Source organism: Halichoeres trimaculatus, unplaced genomic scaffold (genome assembly GCF_033239565.1).
Source record: "Halichoeres trimaculatus isolate MK-OKI-2021-1 unplaced genomic scaffold, fHalTri1.1 fHalTri1_scaffold_21, whole genome shotgun sequence".
NCBI classification, from domain to species: domain Eukaryota; kingdom Metazoa; phylum Chordata; class Actinopteri; order Labriformes; family Labridae; genus Halichoeres; species Halichoeres trimaculatus.
In genome coordinates, this window is record NW_027437199.1 from 10,383,882 (window position 1) to 10,408,982 (window position 25,101).

Here is a 25,101-nt window from a genome sequence, read left to right on the forward strand (position 1 = left end):
GCTGTTCATTTTATTTTCAAAGAGAAACCCTGGCAACGACAAGCATCGCAATCTACACTGCCAATAAATAACCTCTCAGCATATGCCTCCCTGTGCCGCACATTCACACAGAAGAAGCTCAGTCCACACACCGTAAACACATCGGTGATAAAGTCCACAGCTTGACTCACCAGAGGAACCATGGCAGGAGTTAGAGGAGGCAGAGCAGGAGGAGCAGGAGGAGCAGGGCTGCCTCTTCCACAAGCTCAGCTCCGGGTGAAGGCAGCAGCTCGGCTTGTGCGAGTGCTGCTGAACAGCCCTCCCTCCCTCCTTCCCTCCGTCACTTACTCATGCTCCCTATCTCTCCTCTCTCCTGCTCTGCCTGCATTACGATGTGCCGGTGTTATCAGACAGATGTGTCATCGTGGTGAGGTTTCCTGAGAGAAAAGCCCTCGAGGATGCCCCTGAACATGCAGCAGAGCCCATCAAGCGTGAATGTCCAACCGTCAGGGAGAAGAATAAGGACCCTTCATTGTGCTGCACTGCCTTCCTTGGCAAGAAGCAGATTATAAATATATTATATTGACATTATATCTCCTTAGATTAGGAAATGCATCAGCTGTTTTATTGATTCAAGTTGACAAAGGGCATCTAGTCATTTAGATTATTCTATCTATCTATGTTCCTCCACGAATATAATACTTTTCATTCTGACACCAACATTTGCAGGAGACCATTAGAGCATTGTTTTTTTTTTCATCTGTTACTTCAGAAGCATACGTTTCTGCCTGATGGGGGCAATGGACAAAAACCCTTGGAAGGCCACCGTACTTTCAAAGCTCTTGAGGGAAACAGAAGCAATCCATACACAAAAAATCAATCGTGTTTTGAAAGCTAAAAAGAGTCATGCTTGACATTTCTTTCTGCCTATTTTTAAATCCCTTGTTAAGACCCACTTTTTCTCCCTGGCCTTTGAAGTACAGTAGCCGGCGATTGTTTTATTTATTTTTATTAATTTTATTTATTTTATTTTGCTTCTTCCGTGTTTTTATTCATTTTAATTTGTTTTATGTCTTTTATATTGCTCCTTGTCCTTGACAAATTCAATTTACTTATGTTTTATGTCTATTCCTTTATCTTGTATCTTATTCACTCTCTTGTACAGCACTTTGTTTTAACTATGGTTGTTTTTTAAAGTGCTTAACAAATAAAGTTGGATTGGATTGGATTGGATTTCTTGTGATTGACACAAATATAACACAACTCACTTGAATTTTTTGGCCACTTGGGGGCAGCATAACAAACCAGTAATACAGCACTGGCAAATTACATTTTCCAAAACTGACTGAAAAAGGTAAACTCTACAAAACTAAAGGGGCTGTGAGGATTTTGAAAGTGATCTTGAAAAAGTCTCCCTTCTAGATATATGCCTGATTGTAATCCACACTTAAAAATGAGATCATCAGCCCCAATATTGCTGGTTACAGGTTATTTCAAATTGCTACTTCTTAGCTTCCAGTTTGGGCCGACCAGGACCGTATTGATTTACCATACCATACCAGCTTTATTTATAGAGCACTTTTAAAAACAACCACAGCTGTAGACAAAGTGCTGTACAGGTAGATCAAATGAAATGATAAAAACAGATAATTAAAAACAGACAAATAAAAGAAAAACATTTTAAAAACAATAAAAAGCAAATAAAAAGCAAGTAAAAGGGATTTATGGCACATCTAGGTCTCTATGACAACACCGCGCCGGCTGACGAAGTTGAGTAGTAAAAAGAGATAAAACACAGAGATCTGTGTTTTTCTCTGCTAAAAACAATTTCTATACCTAATTTTGTAGTGATGGTGGACACAGGAGCCTTACTGTCGGACAGAAAAAAGGACAGAAGAGCAAAAGAAAGCTGAATGGGAGTGTGATACAGCCCAAGCTAAAGACTTGCACGCTATCATCAGTCTCTCTCAAGTCTGACTGAGCGTCTGATTCTGACATTTGTGAATCAAACTTAACAAAAACCTGCAGAAGCTGCTTGAAGTTAGTTTCCGTAACTTTATGTCGGGACACAATTTGCTAAATTCTGCCAAATGCATCTGATGAGTGGTGATATTTTAGCTTTGGCAAAAGCTACTGATTAAAGTGGATTTAATCAGGTTATTTATTGAACAGCTTTCAGCTGAGGTAGACTTAGTGTAAAAACTGCTTCCACTGTCACATCAAAAAGGAGTCAGTCCAGGTGGTTCAAACATTTGTTGAGGATGCCTCCTGGATGCTTCCCTCGAGAGATGTTCTGGGCACATCCATTTGGGTAGACTCAGAGCTTGCTGGTGGGATTATAAACCCCATCCGTACTGGGAATGCCTCAGGTCCCCCAGGAGGAGTTGGTAAATGTTGAAGGAAGGGATGTCTGGCCTGACTTAGACTGCTGCATAGCCCCAGGTAAGTAGAGGAAAGAGGGGAATTTTATAGCTACAGGGAGGGATTTGAAACCTCAGGAGCACAAAACTGAGTTAAAACAGTCATTCAGGATCTTTCTTGGTTCATCATTCATCACACAAATGCATTACCAACATGCACTAGAAAAATGAATCTACGAGGGAGGGCTGAAAAGTTCATAGCCTTATTAGGAAGAAGTTATGCCACAGTGATGAAACTTGGCAAACATTAAATTTAATGTTTTCTGACACTGTTTTTTTCTTGGGACGTCCTTGGGTCATCTTCAAGACTCTCCCTACCTCTTTTGAATTCAGCCGTCCACTTTTTCACAGTTGATAAAGCTGGAGCATCATCCCCTTATGTAGCAACCATGTCCCGTTAATGTCTTTGGGGGTTATCCCCTTTTTCTGCAGATATTTGATAACACCTCAATGCCAAATTTTGTCAGAAAAAGTTGAATTTAACGCATGTCAAATTTCATCACTAGGGCATAACACCTTCCTCGTGAGGCTACGAACTTTTATGCCTTCCCTCGTAGATGTTTCAACCTATCTGCAAAAGAAATTGGGCCATAGCTGTGAGCCAATTTGAGATGGCTAGAGTCATCCAATCCATAAAGCCTTCAGTTTAAAATAAGTCCCAAATGAAGAGGCAGTAAAACGGTATAAATGGTTTGGCATCATCCTTGATGACTAAACTGATCTTTGATGCTCTACGGGTTTATTTAGCGCCAAGTGTCAGCATCCCGATCCACATCTACGATAATGTGCTTTGTAACCACTAGATTTCTTTTTTTTTTTTTGTTGCTAGGTGCCTCCCTGTTGTGGCTGCCTGTTGCAGCAGTGCTTTCTTCCTTGTCTGTTACTTGTGATTTTTTAATCTCTTTTTCATCATCTCTGCATTTGGAGTGTGTCATTACTTCGTTTGGTTCATTTGTTGGTCGTGGACACCAAATTGGTTTTGTCTTAAGTAATATTTTTACTATTTTTGCTTCTGTGTTGGTCTGGAGATCCTACATATAACCATGGCCACATTGTTGACATGTAAATGCTAACTGGTGCAAGGCCTGATGTCTTCCCGCAAGGTGAGGAGAAGGAGGTGAGGAAGATGTGCTGGTTCTCAGGTGTGAGCTAAGAAGTGACGACATCGACCCGTCCTTTCATCCATCGTTATTGGGAATGTAAGATCTATCTCAAATAAGATGGAAAAGCTAACCCAGCAACAAAGGGAATACCAGAAGGAGGAGTAGCATCATGCTATTCACAGACATGGCTAACGGAGCTAACATCACACACCAACACCACATTGTAAGAGCTTCACCTGCTGTGAGCAGACAGGATCCAGGAGACAGAGACTGAACAGACTGCTGAAGAAGCTCAGTCCTGGACCCTGTGGAGGTGGAGGCTGGCTGAACTGGAGAATGATGGACAAGCTGTCATCATTTATTTTCTTATGGACCTTTTTACACTTTCTATACTCTTTCTTACTTTTGTTTTCTTGATTGCTGCTGTGGCTCCCGAATTTCCCCTCGGGGATAAACAAAGTATTTTCTATTCTATTCTATTCTATTCTAATCTAATCAATTTGTATAATACAGTTGATTTGTCCCCTTGAAGTACTCTTTCCCCTTTGAGGGGAAGCAAAACTGTGCTTGTTTGGAGCTTATTTCAAAGAATTCAGAAGAGAAAGTTTGTGCAGTTTGTGTTTCACAGAGATACTGAGTAATGAACTGACATTAACATAATGAGGGTGGTTGGATATATGCATCCACAAGTGTTCAGCTGCAGACTGATAAAAGTCGACAGCTCTTGTCAGAGACCCGAGAGAATGTAGTACTCCACACTCAAAACCAGGATTTGTGTTACTACAGTCCAAACTAATTACAAGCAGCCTGCAGCTAAGTTCTCCTGTCCTCAATATTTAACATCACCAACGCTCATTCACGCACAAAGAGGATTATGGGAGATTAAAACTGAAGCCCAGGTGAAGATTTCAGTCTTTAGTGGAGTTTGCTTTCGCTGTAGAGCTTCATTTGAAGTGGTAAACCAGCAGCAGCTCTGTGTGCACTTTTTTTTTTTTTAAACAGAAATCTTTTCCAAATTTCCAGCAGGGGAAAACTCTTTCCTGCAACATGAATATGCTTTGATACCATTTCTTCTGATACTTTTCCTACGTAAGTGCCTTCAGTTGTTCCCTTTTCAGCTGTGAAATGAATGTCTACTTCTGAAAACCCTGTGATCCTCACAGCTGCAGCAGTCTGCTCCTTTATGCTGTGCCATCTATCTGTCACTGAGCTATTTGCAGAACAGACGTCGTAGGTGAGAAGCCGTTAAGATTCAAAGAATGAAGCGCTCATTAAACATGGATGCTGTTTGCTCCGAGCTGGAACCTTACAAACAACTTAAAGAGGTGACGCACGACCTACACTCAAACCTCTGGATCACAGAGGAATGAAGGCAGAAGATTAACACTCTTTTGGGCAACTTTTGTTGGAGTGTTGAGCTGTTTGATGCAGTTTCACAGGCTCTGGCTGACTAACATTCAGAGAAAACCTAACAACAGCAACACCATCTGACAACAGCTTTATCACCTCTGCTGTGGCTTTGATTAGATGTTCTACGGCAGGATTACATTAAGGGGGTTTGCAGATCAAGTCAACACCCAGACCTCTGATATTCCCTTAACCTACCAGTGGTCTTTATGTTATGGCTTATAGTTTGAATTCGATATGGTATGACGTGATTCAAAATGCACTGCACACTGTGCAAGCTTTGCACACTTAAAGATGCTATAAAGAGGATCTGTTTTGATTGCACTCCCTCGCCACCTTGTGACCTAGAGTCTCCACACACCGTGGTAAATTACTTTTAGTGAGGTGTTCGGATCGAAACAAATCTTCTTTGTTCAAGACAACTTTTTACTGGATACAACACACTGAGGTAGATTATTTGAAACAACCTGTAACCAGCTATATTGGCGCTGATAATCACATTTCAAAGTGTGGATTAAGATCAGGTGTATATCTAGAAGGGAGACTTTTTCAAAACCACTTTCTAACTCCTCACAGCCTCTTTAAGCTGCAGAGAAACATAAAAACAAGAACTTGACAGTGACACAGACCATCATTTTAAAACTTAACCTATATAAAAGCCAAACTAACCCCTGTTTAAGGATTCTGCTCAGTAATGCAGAAACTATGCAATGACACCACACTCTGTCGTTTTGTCCTGTTTTAGCTTGTATAGAGAAAAACAGCCCAGTGTGCAAAGCATAAAAAATGAGACAGCATAGTTTCTTAAAATGGAATCCTGGATCCCACCTGCAGTCATCTCACCACATTAACACTTCAAGAACAATGGCTACTGACCTAAACTCAACACCTAGCCAACAAAAAATCTTCCATGTGGTGATAAATAAGGTACCAACACCATAAGTATAGAAAAAACAACAACAGAGTAAAAATGGTGTAACAAATAAAAATGATGCAAAAAAAAAAAAAAGTCAGGATGAGTTTCATATTTTTAACTTTTCATTACTAAGGCATTTTTAACTGGTTATTTTTTTTCTTAACAGTAAAATCCAAGTGCAAATCTCATCACTGGACAATTCAAACAACAATGATTTTCTGTTTACAGAAATCTGCAGCAACATTGGCTTTCAGATCTTTGGAGTCTTTTTCCATTCATGTTTGTTAAGTTGACTGTGAGGCTTTAAAAAAGGCAACAAACAGAAAAGAGAGTTTTAATCGCTGACTGCTAGCCGTTAGCAGCCCTTGCACTGTAGAGTGCAAATGCCAATGAATTTCTGACGACAAGGTCAGATTTGTAAATAGAGCACACAAACTAAAACTAGCATACAGGTCCAAGTTTCTTGAAATCAGCTGTGAAGTACGACCTTTTTCTGGTCAACTTCTACTACTACTACTGGACAAGTGAAGAGTGTCCTGATGTCTATCAAAGAAAGCAGGATTAAATCACATATTTATTAGCTGCTACTTCCATTTTTTTTTAAATACTGTCTATTTACCAGACATGCTGTTATTAAATGTTCTCTCTGAATCACTCAGGTGTGTCCTTTTCTTTCGACTTTTTAGCTGATTCCAGGTGAGGACAACAAACTACAGATCAGCTGTTTTTAACTTCTTAAGACGCAAGCTTTTGTCTGGTGTGCAATTTTTAATTCATCTTGCTTTTTGGGATAAGTAAGAACCAATAACTGTAATAACTAAACTTGGTCTTTGTATGGTAAGTTTTATCATTTGTGTTATGAGTTCTCTATTAGTTGTTTGTTAGTGTACTTAAATACGTTGGGGTTTTTTTTTCTGCTAAAATGGGTTTTTTGTTGTGATTTCACCAAAAGATGATGTGAACAGTGTCCCCAAACGGTCAAAGTTTTTTTGTTTTTTTTTGAAGTATCATGGGTCTGAGAGGCGGAAATGTAATGTCCACTCATGTGGACGCTGGGTCTGAAGAGGTTAAGGATCTTTAGCTGTTAGCACCTTTAGAAGAAAAAAATAACCACATATTTTTAGGTTATCATTCTACTCTGTTGTTTTTAATGCACCTTGTAGTACAATCCTGCACAAACAGCACTATACAAGTATTTCCTTTCATCTAAACTGCTCCTTCAGGGATCCTTTTCTTAGCTGTCCAATGATGAAAATGTTTCCCCTGATTTTGCTCCGGTCTACTTGAATGAGGGGTTTAATAGACTCTACTGGATGTTTAACTATATCAGGCTGCGCTAAATGTTCACATACAGCCCTGCTGGGTTTGTTGAATTTAGGAAGCTGTGTTAATTTTGTTGGTCCTCGAACGGCAGACTTTTCTCTTTGCCTTCCAGCCCATTCAGAAACACTCCCTTCATTAGACATGCTTGTTTGAACTGTCTTTATGAACCCACACTTGTCTCTTTTAATTTCTTTCAAATTCTTGCAACAAGTGTGTTTATGTTTTCTGTGCAGGTAAAATAAAGGTGAGAGGAGCCTGAGAGGTTATTTTAGTCTGCATAAGCTATTCCATTCACACAGTTTGGAGCCTGCAGACAGCAGAATGACAGAAAACTCAAGGTCAGATTTCATTTTTGCAGTGATTCTAACAAACGCCATCTTGTCACAAAACTGCAGTTAGCTGAGTAACTCAGTGCCCCCAAGCTAGCTAACCAACCTGGCTAAAACTCTGACTGGTTGGTTTGGTGACCCCAGCCTGGGGTTTGTCCTCCAATCACTGCTCCATCCATAACATCTTCCACACAAAATGCCAGCTCCCAGAAATCTCTGAACTGAAGCAATTCTGTCCTCAGCCTCCAAATTCTCTGTTAACCTTTGTGGGAAAAATGTGACACTGTGTTCAGTGTGAAAATATGGTAGAGAGCTGACATTTCCTTAAAATCTTCTTTTGTATTTTGAAGCTTTAGTTTCAGAAAATGTCTTAGTTTGTTTTGCCCGAAACGATAAGTCTGTTTTTTTTGGTTTGTTTTTGTTGTCACATTTCAATCTCCTGTGGCCTGGGTTACAGTAATATATCAGTTTTTTAGTGATCCAGTATTCTGTCTGCAGCTGAGGGACAATTCCTCTCATATACTTAACTGCAACATAAAAATATATTTAACATTAAAAGCTTGAAACAACAGCTTACTCTAACTTAATCAGAATAGAAAGAACTGTGTAAATCATGATGGACAACATGACAGCTCCCCAAAAGTGAGACCAAAATTGAGAGGTATTGTTTGATTGGCAGCAATCAAACAATAAGATACAGGTCAAATGAATAAATAAATGATTCTCAAATGTGATTTCTGTTATAGCTCATAAAAAAATTAGTTTATTTCCAAGTATTGATTTTTTTCTGACAAGTTTAAGCTAAATTAGTCAATTGATGAGATAAAAAAACAGGTATAAAGTCATGACTGACAGCTCTGTTGACCAATAAGGCTCCTGCAGCACAATGTGCACCTGAGGCAATAAACATCACTAACACTGGCACAGGAGTCATTAAATATAGAGTGCAGGTACGGCCTAGCAGTCACGGTTAGCTTTCTTGCTACTCCTTTAACTCATGTCACCCCCCAATTTCACTGTTTCCTGCTTTGTCCACTGTCCTCTCTTATTAAGGCAGAAAAGCCCAAAACGATAACTTAAAATATATAATTTAATTACTAATGTAACAAAATAAAATAAAAGAGTCATTAAACTTTTCATAACTGCGAGTGTCTGCTTGAGGACCCGGACTGGACCCACTTAAGAGGACTTGGACACTTTACTGATAACTGACCTACATCTGTCATCAATGACATCCCCAAAGAGGTGGTAAGGGTATATTTTGTCTTCACTTTTGAACAAAAGGATAAAAACACACTGTCCATCTGTGTTAACAGCCACTGATCCCATCCACAGAGCCCCAAGGGACCCTGTTCTGAGTCCATCATCACCAAATCAATACTGACCCAAGAACACACCTTAAAAAGCTTTTACAGATCTTTGAACGATGTTACAAGATCCTCATCTTGGAGAGCAGACTCTGCAGCAAATGTTGGTGAGACTTCCCAGACGCAGAAACCTCTAAAAGCCTAAAAGCATTCCACTTAAAAAACTGTGCAGTACTCTGATGAAGATTAAAAAAAAGTTAGTAGACCTGATGTTCTAGGATCGTTGGGTTGAACTCTCGTTCCCACACGGATTTAAAAAAAAATCTTCACTGCATAAACATTTGTAGTGCTCTCTCATTAAACAGTAAGTGAGCAAAAAAAGATTCAATCTGTGTTTTTAAAATGGTGTCCCGGGGTGTTAATTTCCTGAGTTTTACTTAGATAATGAAAACCAAGATTGGCAGGAGAACTCTGCTGAGGACTTTGGGTGTACTTAGAGAGACGTTGACGCTTGAGGAATATTAGAATAACTTTTCCTTTACCAAATACAAGAATCCCACGCCAAGCAAGATTAAGGTGCTCAACTGATAACAAGTGGTGAGGTTTGGCAACATTTATGCCAATTAAAGAGATTAGTGTTGTGGTGACTGAGGAAGGAGAACACAGACCTGAGTTGCTGTCATCATTTCTCATTAATTCAAGTTAAAGAGATGAGTTGGGTCAGATAAGACTTGTCTTTGTCTCAGCTGAAGAAGGTCAGACTTGGAGTTTCTCTTTAGAGTTACTAAAACTCTCTCTTCTAGTTTGCTTCTCTCTGTGGTGTCTTTGATGTTGCGCTGTTTTATTCTCTTTCTGCATTCTTCACATCTAAAATGCAGAAAGTTTTAGCCTCACTGGCACTACGGGACAGAGGTTGTTGAAAAGAAATCTTGCGTTTCTGAAGCAGTTGTTTATGCAAACACCACCCGAGCTTGTGAAACGTATCTCCAATCCACTAAAGGAGGCAGAGAGTCAGGTAAACAGAAAGTACACAGCTCTGATCAGTGACTAAAATAGTCTGATATTTGGGATGAGTAACGCCGTGTTTCTCTGCCTCCATCTCTCAGAGACAGCAGTAAAAGGGACACTTTTGAGGAGCTGTTCCATCGGTAAAAGTTGCACTCTGGGACTCAGAGGTCGGTCTAATGTAATGAGTGTAGGCCCTTGACGGTGTACTGTGCACTTTAGTCTGCAGCGCTACCGCGCAGCGAGCACATGTGGTGCATTAAGAAGAGAGCCTGCAGTGTTCAGGGGTGGGAGGAAATGGCAGGTAGAGGGGACACTGAGAGTGGAAACACATTAGCTGAGATATTGGTGTTTGAATGAAGAGCACTGAGGACATGTGTGTTTGTGTGTGGGTGACAGATACGGCGCCGAGAAGCTATTACACACACACTCACAAACACACTTACTGTTGCTGTAGCCTGCTAACAGGGCATTCAGTTTTCATGCTCTACATTTTCCAAACAGGACTTGTGGAGCTAGCTATTAGTGCTATTGATGGGTTTGTGGGGATGATGACCTGAAATGCTACCTTGGGAGAAGCTGGCCATCTTTGAAAACAACCACGTCAGACAGGCTGTACTTATGATTTGAGAAAACAGGGGAGAGCTGAACATCCTGAGAGTGGAGACGGTGCATCTTATTTTGATGGTGCACTGATTTCTAAATGGTGATATGCTGCTGAAGTACAATGATAAATCTGATCTTTGACCTTTTCTCTAAACAAAACTAAGAATATTCTAACATCTCTACCAACACACAACAGTCTCTGGAGACACAGATTTCAACAAAGGTGAAAAAATGAACCCACCTGAAGGAGCTTGTTGTTTTATTTGAAATTCTAAAATCATTTGGGGCACAAATCTTTGGTCAAGCAACAGCTCCTGGTCTACAAACATGAAATTGTATTATATAATTTGTTAATAACCCAGTACATATTTCATTTCCTGGATCTTAGTATCCAAAATATTGCCAAGATCTGGATCGTGCTTTTACATCTGTCAGAAATTCTGGTGACCTTGTCTTGTATTGTTTTGCAAAGCAATCCAACCATTTATCATGGAGTTATATACACATATGGTGAAAAGGGCCCTCTCTCATAATGATAAAAAATCCTTTAAAAAAGTCCTGGATCCAGATGGTAATCAGGATCACCTCTAAAATTGTATCACTTCTTCCTTATCCCATTTTGAACATTTCCTGAAAATTTCATAAAGATCTGTTTGTTATTTTTTGAGTTTATCTTAGGTCTGAAAAGCTTATTTCTCTTTCGGCACACTGTGCGGGGTGGGGGGGTATTTTTGGTGAAACTTACTAGTATTGGCCTGACTAACAGTTGAGTTTCCAGTAGCTGTGAGAATAGAGGATAAAAACCTCTTTGCCCTCTTCAAACTCTAACAAAGCTAGGCTGAGGTCAGCATTGTCAATTTGGCTTCTGTCGACAAATAGCATGAAAAATCTGTATCAGAAACAAACATGTGATGTCACAGACCCTATGCTCATATACTAAAGAGTCTTTGGTGCAAACTTTAGCTCAAAGAATACCATCTGTGCAGGCTGTTTTAGCTTCATTTTAATGAAACAGGAGGAAGGGGAATAGTTTCATCCATCTGTAGCTTTCAATGCCCTGAAACTTTCTACAGCCATACATGCAGTAATGTCAATCACTCCATGTCGTGTTAAGTAAACTGCAAGGTCTTGTATAATCAGACAGTCCAGTGCTTAAGTTAATCTGTCTGATGTCTTTGGACCTTAAATTTGGTCATTTCTGATTTTTATCGGCTGAAAAAAGACTCAGAGAAGCTGCACAGCTCAGTGTACCTCAGTGAATCACAGTGTGTGTTTTATTCAGATCCTGTTCTGCTGCTCACTGTAAGTTGGATGATCTAAAGGGAGCTTATACAATATCAGTGGTGTCTTCCTAAAAATATATTCGGAGCAAGAGTGAGGGAAGTTTTAGATGCATTGTTTGGACAGAAAGCATTGGCTTTAACTGAGGGAAAATTGCAATGAAAAATCAAGTCTCAAGTTCAAGATCAACAACTTAACATACAGACTTGGCTCAGTAACATGGTTAGCTAGCTACCTGTCTGCAGGTGTAGTATGTTTTTCGAGACACAAGCAGTCATCATAATCAGAGAAGCTGCTTACATCGGCACAATAACAACCTGACATAACACGATCAATCTGGAAGCATTCGCACAATTTGACGGCAGAAGCCAACCTGCTGAGTACACCTGCAGCAACATCCTCACCCGCTTCTTCTCTAACAGCACACAGGGAGCAAGGAGGAGGGAGTTCACTCGACCCGCTTGTGCGCGGCTGTTAGCCACTTTGCCACGCTCTTCACACACATTAGGCGTATCTCAGGGCTGTCACGTTTAATTCACATTACCAAGGCAACAGGGGAAATGTCCTCTGTGCTTATCGATGTGTGGGGGAGGCAGGAATGGGGAGGGAAGGTGAAGTTACCTGAGTGAGGAGTACTTTAAACAGAATTTTTAACAAGGGCATTCCACTGCACTTTACTTCAACACTGAAATGACTGGAGTCTGACACCGTGTGTGCTGCAGAGCTCAGTTCACTGAACATGAGGGCTGTACGATCCTGGAAAAGTGACATGGTGATTTCTTTCTTCTGAACAATGCAAACCCTGATCTTATTCCTATAAATTTAATTCTAATATTGGTTTGGAAAGTAAATAGAGGAGAGAGAAGCAAGCAGCATGTTTCTCAAAAGTTAACAAAAAAGCAGCTCAAACTTCCCATGGAATTAATCTCTTTTTACATATAATATACTTAAAATATAGTCCGCCCAAAGTGTTTGCCCTTCCCAGGACAGAACTTTTACTCATCGTCAGGAATCTGAACAAAAAGCAGCCTGCCTCTCTTGCCCTGTACTTCATAAAACTCACCGTGAAAGGCAGCGAATATGAAAACGCTTGAATTTCTAGGCACATCACTACCTGCAAGGACACATCCGGACAAAACAGCACTGTTCTTTTAGTTTCATCCCCACAGATATTATTACCAGCTGCTGAATGTGTGGCTGCAGCAAATGAGAGTAAAGGATATTCAAAAGAATTAATTTGCTGGCTGGGGAAGGACGGTATTAAAATTGCTTGACTCTATCTTGTAACCAGAAGAAAACACCTTTACTGCCTGGTAAAAAAAATAATGTCTCCAGTCTGAATTGCTAATTTCACTGTCAGCACACACAACTTTTTCCTTAGTCAGTGGTTTAGAAGATATCGAGAACACAAGTTCTCCCAATGAGAGGCACAGATCAATCCTGTGACTGATGGGCGACGAGCTGTTGGCATGGAGACTTAAAGCTTACCCCATTTCCAATATGGCCGCTCCAGATGTTTTGCTTCTAAACTCTGTTTAAGAAACACATGAGTGATGTCACAGACTTCATCTGTTTATCACACAGCCTATAGTCTGTTAAGGACCCTTATTCTTCGAATAAAATGTATTGATATCCAAAAATATATTTGTCACAAAAAAAACTTCATGCAAAACACAGTAGTTTCCAGACTTTCAATCTCAAAGCAACTCTGAATGTTTGCATGTAAGTAGGGATGGGTACCTTTCACATTTGAAGTGATACGGTACCGATGCCCGGTACCTGGCAATCGGTATCGGTACTCAATGGTACCAGTTTTTGGTACTTTTTGCGTTATGCAGTAAAAAGTATCAAATTGTTTGATAATCAAATCTAATTTTTTCAGTTAAACATATTTATTCTTCAATATATAAACTTGCAATGTAGTGTTCATGTCCAGCATGGAAAAATCATCTACTCCTCCAGTCATTCAGAGTCACAGGCATGTGTTTAGGTACCTAAACATGGTACATTTCGATTTACAATGAATCGGTACCCAGTAATTTTGACAGGATTTGGTTGGTACCTATAAAAGTACCTGATTTCATACCCATCCCTACATGTAAGACAGAGGTGCATGCATTAGCGTTTCTATGACAGGGCTTTACACTAACTTTTTCACCGGTAGCACTGGTGCAACCAACTTCCTCACCAGCACATGATTTGGTCATACTCTTTATGTATTTATTTGGGTGCAGTAACTCTAGCTATGATTTTGCCAAATATTTTACCGTAAATATGAAGTTTGTCTGCAACAAGCACTGGCTAACAAAACAGGTTATTTATTTTATGTAACTTTAAAAGAAGACAACAAAAATGCTTCTTCAATTAAAGCAAAGAATAACAACAGACATGCATGTGTTTACATGTCAGGGTTATCATAGTTAATAAAAACATTTTTGCTGAAGTAAAAAATATAAACAAGGCTTTACATAATACAATGACTAAAATTCTAAGCGAGTTTACAAAACTTGTTACAATAACTCAAACTGATAGAGAAAATGTCTTACTTAACAACTATAATCTGCTGGTAATTAAGCAGCTGAGATTTGCTCTGTATAAAAGAGACAAGTACTGTTGTAAACTTAACCAGGATGGATTTAATGAGACTTCATGACTCGTTAAATGTGGGTTGAATGACCTCTTATCTGCAGCTTTACATGTCGGAGGTCGCCACTTTTCGAATTCAAAGAACGCCAAACTTCAGAACAAAGCCAAGCTGCAATGACCTAATGACATCACTTTACAATGGCCAGGATTATGTTGTCAGAATTGACAAAGGCTCTGCAGAACTGTGGGGAAAAAAGCAAGACTGTTGTCAAAGATGAAACTCAGTTCATACCCCCCATTGAACCTTGTATCTTGACATGGTGAGCAAGTACTTTTGAAGTGACCCCGCAGCTAAAACTTGAGAAATTACACATGTAAGGATGAGACACAAGTTCCGAAAACCAGCACTTGACAATAACCTGATTCCAGCTGTTTACTTCAGAAAGCTGAAGTGTGAGCAGCACTGAAATGCCCTCTGATAGGTGTTATGGTGGGAAGTGACCGCACAGAGTTGTCTTTTCTCCCATAATACTCCAACAATAATTCACACTCCAACAGTTTGAGTGTGAGCACAGCTGCTCACCTCTGCCCCTGGATCACCTGGCGGGTAAATCCACCTCCACCCAGAGGTGCGCTCCAAACTAATGATGGCTAATTGGCAGCCAACAAGTTTACTGTATCTACACCCATCCTCACAGCTGTGTGAAAAAACCGACAGCAACCTCTGACACGTCCTTTGTGTTGCCTGGCAACAAAGGCAGAATCCGCTGGTGTGTACAAAAGGATTCATGATGCCTTCCTGCAGATGATGTGAGCGGCTCTGAGAGCAGCAGTTTGGCAGCTCCACAGAGGAAGAGAGGAAGGACAGAAAGAGTGAGGAAGGGGATTACAAGCCTGCAAAGCGGCTCTGATAATGAATCTGCTCATCAGTGAGTGTGATGATGATGATGATGCTGCAGGCTGAACACAGCGCAGTCTGCAGATAAATCCTTCCATTCAATTGTGTGTGTTTAAGGATGATATTTGAGCTATTCAGCAATGTGGCACTTGCTGCTTTCATGATGTATAAGTTAAACATACACAGACTCACAAACAAGCTTTCCAGGCATGAAATTCATGCAGAGACCTAACACCTCCAGGGCGAAAAGACATGAAATACATTAAAAAACCTAAACTGAGACTCTGGCTTTGGAGTCAACTGAATCAAATTTAAATATCATCACAACATACTGTATATTTGAATGTCTATCTACACAAAATTGGACTCTGTGAAGCTGCAGATCTTCTTGTGCTGTCAGCTGAATCTCATGCCATCGTGTCTGCTGTGCATTTTGTCCAAAATGTTTTTTAGTAGGTCTCAATTCGTGCATGAAATTTTATGATGAGAAGAAGCAACAAAATGTACTCTATAGCACAAAAAGGACAGATGCCATCTGTGCTCTCAGGAGGAATGGCAGCTTCAATCTTTTGTGCAAATGCAGAATAACAGCAACAGGACTTCATGGAGGGGAAGTGTTTAGAATCAGAAACAAGAAAAGAGACTGTTGCTCTCTTCATGTTTCATCTCTGTATCTGTGACCTGAAGGGAAAAATATCAGTGTAAATTCAGAAAGTGTTAATGCATCTCTCCTAAAACTAAAAAGTATTTCTAGCCATGGCGTTAACTTTCGAGGAAAACCATGTGGTAAAATATGATTTTTCTCTTCCTCTCTTCCTTTTACCTTCTCCTCTCTTCAAAACAAAGAGCTCCTATTTCCGTAATTTGAACATCAAACTTTGCTTTGTATTTGTCAGTGTTGCCCTCCAGAAACCACTCCTCTCATTCGGCTTCTTTTTAAACTCTTCCCCACAGCAACCTGTGAGGTTTGGTTGAGTATTTTTATTCAAAAACTGCCTGCCTCTCAAGGAGCAAGGGTCTGAGCCACCGATTCATCTGACACGTCTGAGCCCACCGAGGAATTCATGAACACCTCCCATCTCTGCAGGCTCTACAAGCCGCAAATTAATTCTGTTAATGGGATAAAACTTCTTAGAGACAGGCAGTTTAAAACTGCCTTTAAAGTTAAGTCTTTCATCTAACATGGGGGTTTAAAGCAGAGTGCTGACAAATTCTGAAAACTGTTTTTTTTTCACTGCACACATTTCCAAAAAACAAACAGACTGGGATATTTCAGTTTTTTAAAGTACTGTTGCATGATTTACATGTCAAGAGTTATTTTAACAGCCAGATGCTAGTTAGCCCGGCCCCTTAAAGTGAAACAGCCTGCAAGCTAGGCTACAGGTCTCTGTAGACAAGCAGAGTCTGCCTTGTAATTCAGCTAACTTTGAGTGAAAGCTCAACCAAGAATTTTTTCAACACCTTTATTTTTTCCACCAGAAAGTCGTTTTTTTTTTCCCTGTTTGTGGACACAACACAGACGTGCTCTCCCACCCGCAGCCGATCAGCTAATCAGATTTATAATCTAAGTATCATTGACATATTGTGAATTTTGACAGTTTTGAATCTTAGTTTGGATGTTTTGAAGCACTACATCCCCAGTTGACTTTATTTAACTGACACTTTAATCAATTAATCTACAATATCAAGCTATTAAAAGCCCCAATATTATTCATTATTTCCACTCAGGTCATGTGAAGAAGAGCTGACTCCGCCAAGCATACTGAGATTGTCTCGCAACACTTCAGTCCTACTTTAATGTTATACTCCCTTTCAGCAGACTGTCTGCTACAATTTGGTGTTGAAAATGATGATGACCCAGTACATATTTCATATTCTGGATCTTAGTATCCAGAATATTGCCAGGATCTGGATCATACTTTTACATCTGTCAGAAATTATGTTGACCTTGTCTTGTATTGTTTTGCAAAGAAATCCAATCATTTATCATGGAGTTATATACACATATGGTGAAAACAGCCCTATCTCACAATGATAAAGAATCCTTTCAAATAAGTCCTCGATCCAGACGGTGATCCAGATCACAAACAAAGAAACAAATAAACAAACTCTCCTAAAAACATAACCTCCTTGGTGGAGATAATTATAGGATCATACAATCACACTGCCAAACTTTGTTGACCGGCGTTGTGTTGTCGAAGAGACTTCTTTGTGGCGTAAATCAATACATGCCTGGAAATAACTGTTTTTGGGGCCGATGACCAAATCTTAAATTGTGGACTATGGTCAGTCAAAGTGATAATTTTTCAAAAACTTTTAAAAAGTCTTCAAAGAGATTTTAGGATTGATTGTGAACCCCCACATGATTTGGCATGTCTCTTTTCTCAAATGGGGTCAAGTCCTAAGGAATGCCAAAAAAGTGAGGAAAAAATTTCTCTGGGGTTGCAGAAACTTTCAAGAACATTTCAAAGAGTTATCCACATCTCTTTGCATTTGTAATCTGCAAAATCAAGCCAAATTTCTGATCTGACTTATTTTACCTGCAGGAGATATGTGAAGGGAGATGGAATGTGGTTTGATGTCATGATATGGTTGTGTTTTCTTGTTATTTACTTACTAAGTGACATTAAAACTCGTTTTTCCTCACATTTCACTTACTGTGTACCCCAAAAGGAGGTTGAAAAGAGAAATTGGGACTGTCAAACCAAAAGTTTGCCTGTATCAAAAGGATAGTCTTTCTGCTATGGAAAACAAGCCTCTCATGTGTTAAGATCCTCCAGCTCTGAAAATCCTTTCAAAGTCAAACAACGCTGCCTCCTTTTGCTCATGGACAGCTGGAAATTTGTGTAACATGTAACTAGGAAAAACAGCATCATGAAAGCTCTAAAGCTAAAAACGACTTCATCCTCAACATGAATACTGGAATGAAGCAGCTGACCAGGCTTCCGTGTGCAAGCTGCAGGCTGAATAAAATCTAGAGCACTCTCACTGGTATTAGTGAAACATTTCTTTGTGGCCCCATGAGGAACGGGAATTTTTTCTACATGAGTGAAGAGCTCAGAGTTGTATTTCAGCACAGAGACCACAAGGCCTCCTCCCACTGTCCCCATCATGAGTGGGCACTCAGCAAACCGAATACAATAAAAACACACACTTACACACACACACACACGCGCACACAATGTCAGGCAGGAGCATCATCGCCGTGCTGTATTTCTGCTGTGATGTAAAATGACACATGGTTAGATACGGGGGGACATAGGAGCAGAGTGTGTCCGCTAGGCTGACAGATCATAGCAGAACTTCACCTTCCTCTGAGGCACACACACACACGCACGCACGCACGCACGCACGCACGCACGCACGCACGCACGCACGCACGCACGCACGCACGCACACACACACACACACACACACACACACACACACACACACACACACACGTCAGGTCAAATGATAGAGCGTGTCCGTCATGCTGCTGCCTTTTCCAGCTGCTTTCAGTAACACGATGAATCCTGAAGGCAGATCAGTGCTCCACTGACACAAAACTTTCCTTCAGAGGAGATGGGCGTAGGCAGGGGTTTAATGATGTGGGAATCAATGATGATACTGTTAATTGATACTTTATTGATAGATTCATGGCATGTAGACATTAAAGGGGGGTTATTCTGTAATTTCAGGTGCAGTTCTGTATCTCACTGCAAAAATAAATGAAATCTAAGCAAGTGTTTTTGTCTTATTTCAGGTTAAAAAAATGTCATGTTGTACTCGATATGAGCCTCATTCAATTGGTCAGTCCAGGAAAAATGTCTTGTTTCATGTTATTTAAAGACTAAATGAGGTCTGAAGTGCTTGTAACAAGTTAAAAAAATCTGCCAATGGAACAAGAAAAACATGCTTGAAAGTTTGCTTAAAACTAGAATAATGTCTCAGAAGAAAGAAGAAACTTTTCTCAGAATTTTTAAAACTTTTTACTTTAAATAACTTGGAATAAGACATTTTTCTGGACTGGTCAGGTGAATGTGGCTCATATTAAGCCAAAAAAGACATTTTCTACTGAAAATAAGACAAAAACACTTGATAAGATTTCAGTTTTTTCCAGTGCTCTGGTACCTGTGTAACAGCTATACTTTACAGGTTAAAAGAATCCTGTTTTTTTCCTCATACTGGCGTTTTAAACCCTCGTTTTAGTCACAGCATGAAATGCAGACTTTTAGCCACTAGCTGTGTTTCCATTACACCTAGAATTGTACAATTGTAAAAATCGCAATAAAAAGTGGTAATGGAAATGCCACATTTTCGAAAAACCTCACAAACCTAAAAGTTTTTATGCTCTCATGAGGTGGTTTCTCAGAAGTTTCTTGCAAAAGTGCAATAGAAACACCTTTTTTGCAAAAATGTCACATTGTCATAACAATGCACCTCACTCACCTCCTTGTATGTGTCCACTGCCAGTGGGTCAGAGAGTAGCAGGAGGGAGGGGCAGAGGTCTGTGTGTGTGTGAGTGAGAGTGTGTGAGCTAGAGATGATGATCTTCATTAAGTGTTTTGTATGTGCCTGTTTTGAGTAAGCGTGATCATGACCGACAATTTGATCCGTGAATAAAAACTCTAATGTTCACGAACTGGCATCATCATGAGTGCAGTGTACGGACGGACATTATGTTTTACTTGACTAAAGTTGTGCGCAATTCTAGTCGTCATGGAAACCAGCAAGGCAAAGTATTTCTTTATCAAAACTTCAGAAATATCACTTTTATTTTGCAAAAAAGAGTGATGGAAACGCAGCTACTGTATCTTTAAGGTGCCCCTTCCAACAAACCCCCTTCCCTCTGATTTGCCAGCCTTCTAGAGGCCTGTTGGAGGCAGAGCTATGAGCAGATCTGTGGAGTTTGAGACCTGTCCGTCCAACGTGTTATGGAGCAGTTAGAAGATACTTATAAGACAGCCTCATCACAAAGCAAGTTTTGTGAAGATGTCATGTTATTTTTTAGACATTTTGAGCAGTTCACAGACGGATTCCAGTATTTTCTTTCTCCTTTCAATATGATAATCAGAGTGTCTGGAGTGACTCCTCGCTGAAACACATTTCTGCATTTTAATTAACCAGTGATGAAGTGTCCTTGACCTCCAACATGTCTGAGTTTTAAATGAGACGCTCCCTGGAGCTGCGTTACATAACACCATGGTGATGTGAGGACAAAGTCAAGTCAAAATAAAGAGATGGAGTTTGTGTTGAGGCACCTCTTGGAGCTCCTGTAAGAAACTTTACAGCTGCATCCTTTCTAGCACCCCCTTGTGGACAAAAAGTACTTCAAGTCTCTTTGCTGATCCCGGGAATTTTGACACCAACTTAACACAATAAATGTATTCCTCCAATCCATCTCCTTCAATCACTTGTAGTCCAGCTCTTATGTGTCAGTAAATGTGCAGCCCAAGCAGCTGCTTGGTTTCATGACTCTCATCTTAAGACAGAACTCTACTCACATGAACAGTTTTGTTGACGTGTTTGCGAACGCTCCATTCTGCAGTTTTTCTGCTGGCATCAGCAGGACTCACACTTTTCTTTCTTTAACCCAAATCCAGCTCCTGTCTCCCCCTGTGCGTGCAGCAGCCAATAAGCCACTGTCCCCCCTCCTCTCCTCAGCTGAAGAAGAGTTAATTATGTAATCATATTGGCCGGACATGTTCATTAAACCTCGATCTAATTGAGGCAGAGAATTCGTGGCCCGGGCTGAAGGGACAAACCAGTGGAGGAGAGGAGAGAGGGATGAGATAATGAAGGAGGAGAAGGAGAGGAAAATGATTACCTCCACTGTGAGCTGGGCATGTGTGTGTTTGGTGTGTGTGTTGACCTCAATCACTAACTAAAGGACGGAGGTGCTGATGTTTCTGGCTGTAATTAGACGGATGATGTTTTGTTTTGGTTTTCTGGCAGGAAACAGCAGAGTCTAACATGATGACTGCATGAATTCTGTGACATCTTCAGCCCTATTGTTTAAAGAGGGATTAACTAACACAGATTATATTATTCTAACCAGTTTACATAGTCCTTCTACATCTTACATCAGTGACTGAGTTGTCCTTCAGCAAACAGATTATGAATTGGTTCATTTTTTATCTTCCTTTGAAATGTATTCATATTGTTCTACAAAGATTGTGTTGTTTAATTCAGGCTTTCCGGGATTAAGATTAACAAATTTGTTTCTAATATGTTGAATAAGAATGAAGAGGACTGATTGGTGCAGCATTGATGATGTGTATCTTTGGGAATCAGAAATGTTTCATCAGTCCTAACAGGGAAATTTGGAGTGCTATAGCTGCCACGTGAGGCTAGCTGGCGCGCAGGGAATAATTACAGTGAGGCAGAGGACAAGATAAATAAATAAATAAATAATAAATAAATAATAAAACTATTGTGTTGTATTCTATTTTACACTTCACAAGAAACTGAGCATGCTATACATTTTCTTAAGCTAAAATTCAACAGATAATGTTAAATCATACATCTATATCCGTGGCCCAGGGGTTGGGGACCACTGTGCTAGATCATCCATTTAGCGGTGTTATCAAGACAAACAAACCAAGTTCCTGTTGTTCTTCCCAACAAAGTTGGATGAAGGAGTAGGGATTTATTGCCAGAGATTGAAAGAGATCGATTGACATCTACCTTTTGCTGCTAAAGTGTGGCATGAAGGACATCAAGTGTGCAGCGTCTTTTTGAGACCCAACATGAAAACAGCGTTAGCAAAGTATGCTGAACAGAGCAACGCATTCAAAACTTTCTGTACTGTTAAAAACCAGGCAACAAAGGGAAGTTATACCATTTCTCAATGCAAAACTAAGCATGGAAACCATTAAAGGAGACGTTTCTATCAACTGTTGATGATATAAAAGAAGTGAGTATTGGTACTTTGGGCATGGGTGTATTATAAAGTCACCTTTCCTGTTCTATAGAATTGGTGAAAACAATACACCATACCAATCATGTACAACTGTAGTATAATAAAATTGTAATATCTATGATGATAATGAATCAGAAAGGTCTTGATAAACATTAGACACCAGGTCTGACACTTATATTTGCCATTAAATCAAATCTCTTTTAAAGCTCCTTTTGTCTACAGGGAAGCGCTAAGTCCACACAAACACATAGTTTCTGACAGAAGCTTTAAATAGACGTGAGTAAAATTAACTTACATGCAGATGATGCATTTTTTGAAAATGTACGGTTAGGTAAAAGCTCACACATTTTGCTAAACACATCAGTGGCATCGTTGATGAATCAAGCTACACATGCATTAGAGTAGCAAAGCTGCAACATCAAACTACAGATCAGAGGATGGCCACATAAGGCAGCTTTTAAAAATGTAGATAGGGGCTCTAGGGTATTTTTTGGTGAAGAGGCAGCCATTTTTGAAAAACAAAAACACAACCATTTTTTTTTCTATGGCCTTGAGGTACTTTCATACCAAAGGGGACCTTAGCAACATGACTTGAAAGGCACATTTTTGGGTTTAACCTCGAAGACCCCAGTATACAACCTGTTTCAGAAACAGTTTTGGTTTCTTTAGCTCACTGTTGGGATTTTTTTCAAAAAACTTCTCAACTTTGATTATGTCTGGACTAAAAGTTAAGCACATGCACTTAGGGGTGTGACTGATAAGAGCCACCCCTTGTTGCAGGGTGCAGAAGCCTAGTGACTGCTGCAGATTGTTTATATGCATTACTGTGTTTGTTTGGCAAACTTATAAAGCTGAGATTTTAAAACCGTCAAGCATGAAACAAAGAATTTGTATCACAAGTTGCAAAAATAGCACACCAAAAGGTTAAAGCTGACTGAAATGGGTCAAAAATGTCCCCTTGTTTGTTAGGACGCAAAATGTTAAAAATGGAGCTCTCTTTTGGGGTATCGCTATCTTCTCTCCACTGTCTAATCTCTGTGTATGTGTATATACACAACGCCCTAAGAAGAGGTAAAGAGTGTTAAGCCACAGTGATACAGCCTGGCAAGTGCTTAAATGCTGAATCTATGCACGTTTGCATATACGACAGAGAGTGATGCCACAAGTGAATGAAATAAATCAGCTGAATCCTCTCTCAGGCTGAGCAGACGTTGAGGAGCAGAGAGCCAGAGAAGAAGATATGTCCGTGTCAATTGGAGGTGAAGGTGAAGCAGTTGGAACTGGAGCCGGAGGAGCTGTGAGGTATTAAAAAGTGAATTTGTACAGAGTGAGATGAACAGATTTAGAGCTAGGGAGGAAGCACGGAGGGTTCCTCTCCAACACTGTGACACAGAGGTGATTCAGCACTCTAAGGGGAATCAGCCAGCAGCGGCTCTGCTCCTGGCTGGGCCAGCTTTGAACACATATATTTCCACGCTCCTGGCTCTGTGGTGGAGCTGGCTGTGTGTGAGCTTGCTTGTCAGCTGTCAGTGGGAAAAAATCCAGGGCCTCACCGAATCCCCTTGCATCTGCTTCCTTCTCCTCCTCTCATTTTTCTCAGTCAAGATTTGAAAGAATGTTTCCATCCCTGCACAGAATCTCTCAATCGTCTTCAGAGGTAAACGCTGAATTCTCTGCTCTGCTATCTGCTCCTTCTTATCAGAACTTTGGCTTGGCTGGATGAGCCCGCAGAGCTGTGGAGGTCTGGAGTAAAGCTGACACATATCAGTCTGAACAACAGCCTGCACTACATCACATCAGTCAGGTACACGTCGAAGCAGATTGGAAGTCTTCATTCAATTTCGTCTGCTTTCCTGAGGCTACAGGCTATCTGCTGTTGCTCCTGTGCACTTCTTGTGGATATTTCCCACAATGAATGCTCCATATTTGGATGTTTCTTGGGTTGTTTGAACTCAACAGGCTCTGTAAACAAGGAACAATGTGTCTCAGATAAACCAAGCAAATAGAGATAATTTTGTTAGACTTGTCCTGCCTGCATAGCCTCATCGCACATGCACCTCTAAAAACATCTGGAAAATCTAGGGACTACCTGTACCTAATTCTGCAACAATGAAACTTTTTTGCTTTTACAATTTGGTGTTTTCACAGTTTCAATGGATTTGCTGAGAACATAATGGCCAGCAGTGAGAGTATGAAGCAGATTCAGGTTGTGCTGCATGGTATCAACATCATCCCTGGACACTCGCTTGCAAATCAATCCCCCAAATATATCCTGCTCAACTTCTTTGCAAAATTTTTTCAGAGTAAAGTCAGTGCACTAGCTTTATTCTCCAGTTCAGTGCATATGTAAAAACTGCACAGGTTAGTTTTGCAGCAGCTACTGTCATGATCACAGGCTCCTAGAGTTTCATGATGCAATCAGCGTATTCAATTTCTGTGAAGCGCTTTAATCCCTGCTCTTAAAACAACAATCAAATTGTAAAACATCTCTCCAGAGAGCTGCTCACCTTGAGAGAAGATGCAACAATTTTTAATTCATGCAGAGATGCTAATGCTAACCTTATCTCCTAATGACATCCTCTGACTTTTGATTATAATATGTTGTTGTGCATTTATATCGAGCTGGAAGAGTCTGCAGATGCCAATTGTGATTCAGCATATGCACATACAAATTCAAACCTCACATCTTCCATCTTGGTGCCTAATGGTATGAACCAATCAGAGGCTGTGTTAGAGGCTTTGTTACAAATGTGGGTCTTCATCAATGGTTTTACAACAGCTCAGCTCACCGAAAAGTATTATTTTGATAAACTGGAGAAGCACTCAGAGAGTGCAGACCTCCACCAAGCATATTTTGATTGTTACGCAACACTTTAGTCCTACTTTAATGTTATACTCCCTTTCAGCAGACTGTCTGCTACAATTTGGTGTTAGATGCAGGTTTGTAAGACAATTTGTTACCTGACAGTGTTGAAAATGATGATGACCCTGTCCATATTTCATATTCAGGATCTTAGTATCCAGAATATTGCCAGGA

At 40.1% G+C, this 25,101-nt stretch overlaps 1 protein-coding gene across 5 annotated transcripts in view; it reads right to left on the minus strand.

The window, feature by feature from the left end:
• The window catches only part of LOC141810783 (pleckstrin homology domain-containing family A member 5-like), a 252,612-nt gene that overhangs the window by 110,058 nt on the left and 117,453 nt on the right, over nt 1-25,101 (minus strand). Inside the window, exon 1 of one of the 5 annotated variants that reach the window (XM_074698599.1) lies at nt 171-312. The exons of the other annotated variants lie outside the window; for them this stretch is intronic. The gene's annotated coding sequence lies outside the window, so the exon portion shown is untranslated. Of the gene's footprint in view, nt 1-170; nt 313-25,101 lie in introns of those variants that run through there. 5 annotated transcript variants of the gene reach the window in all.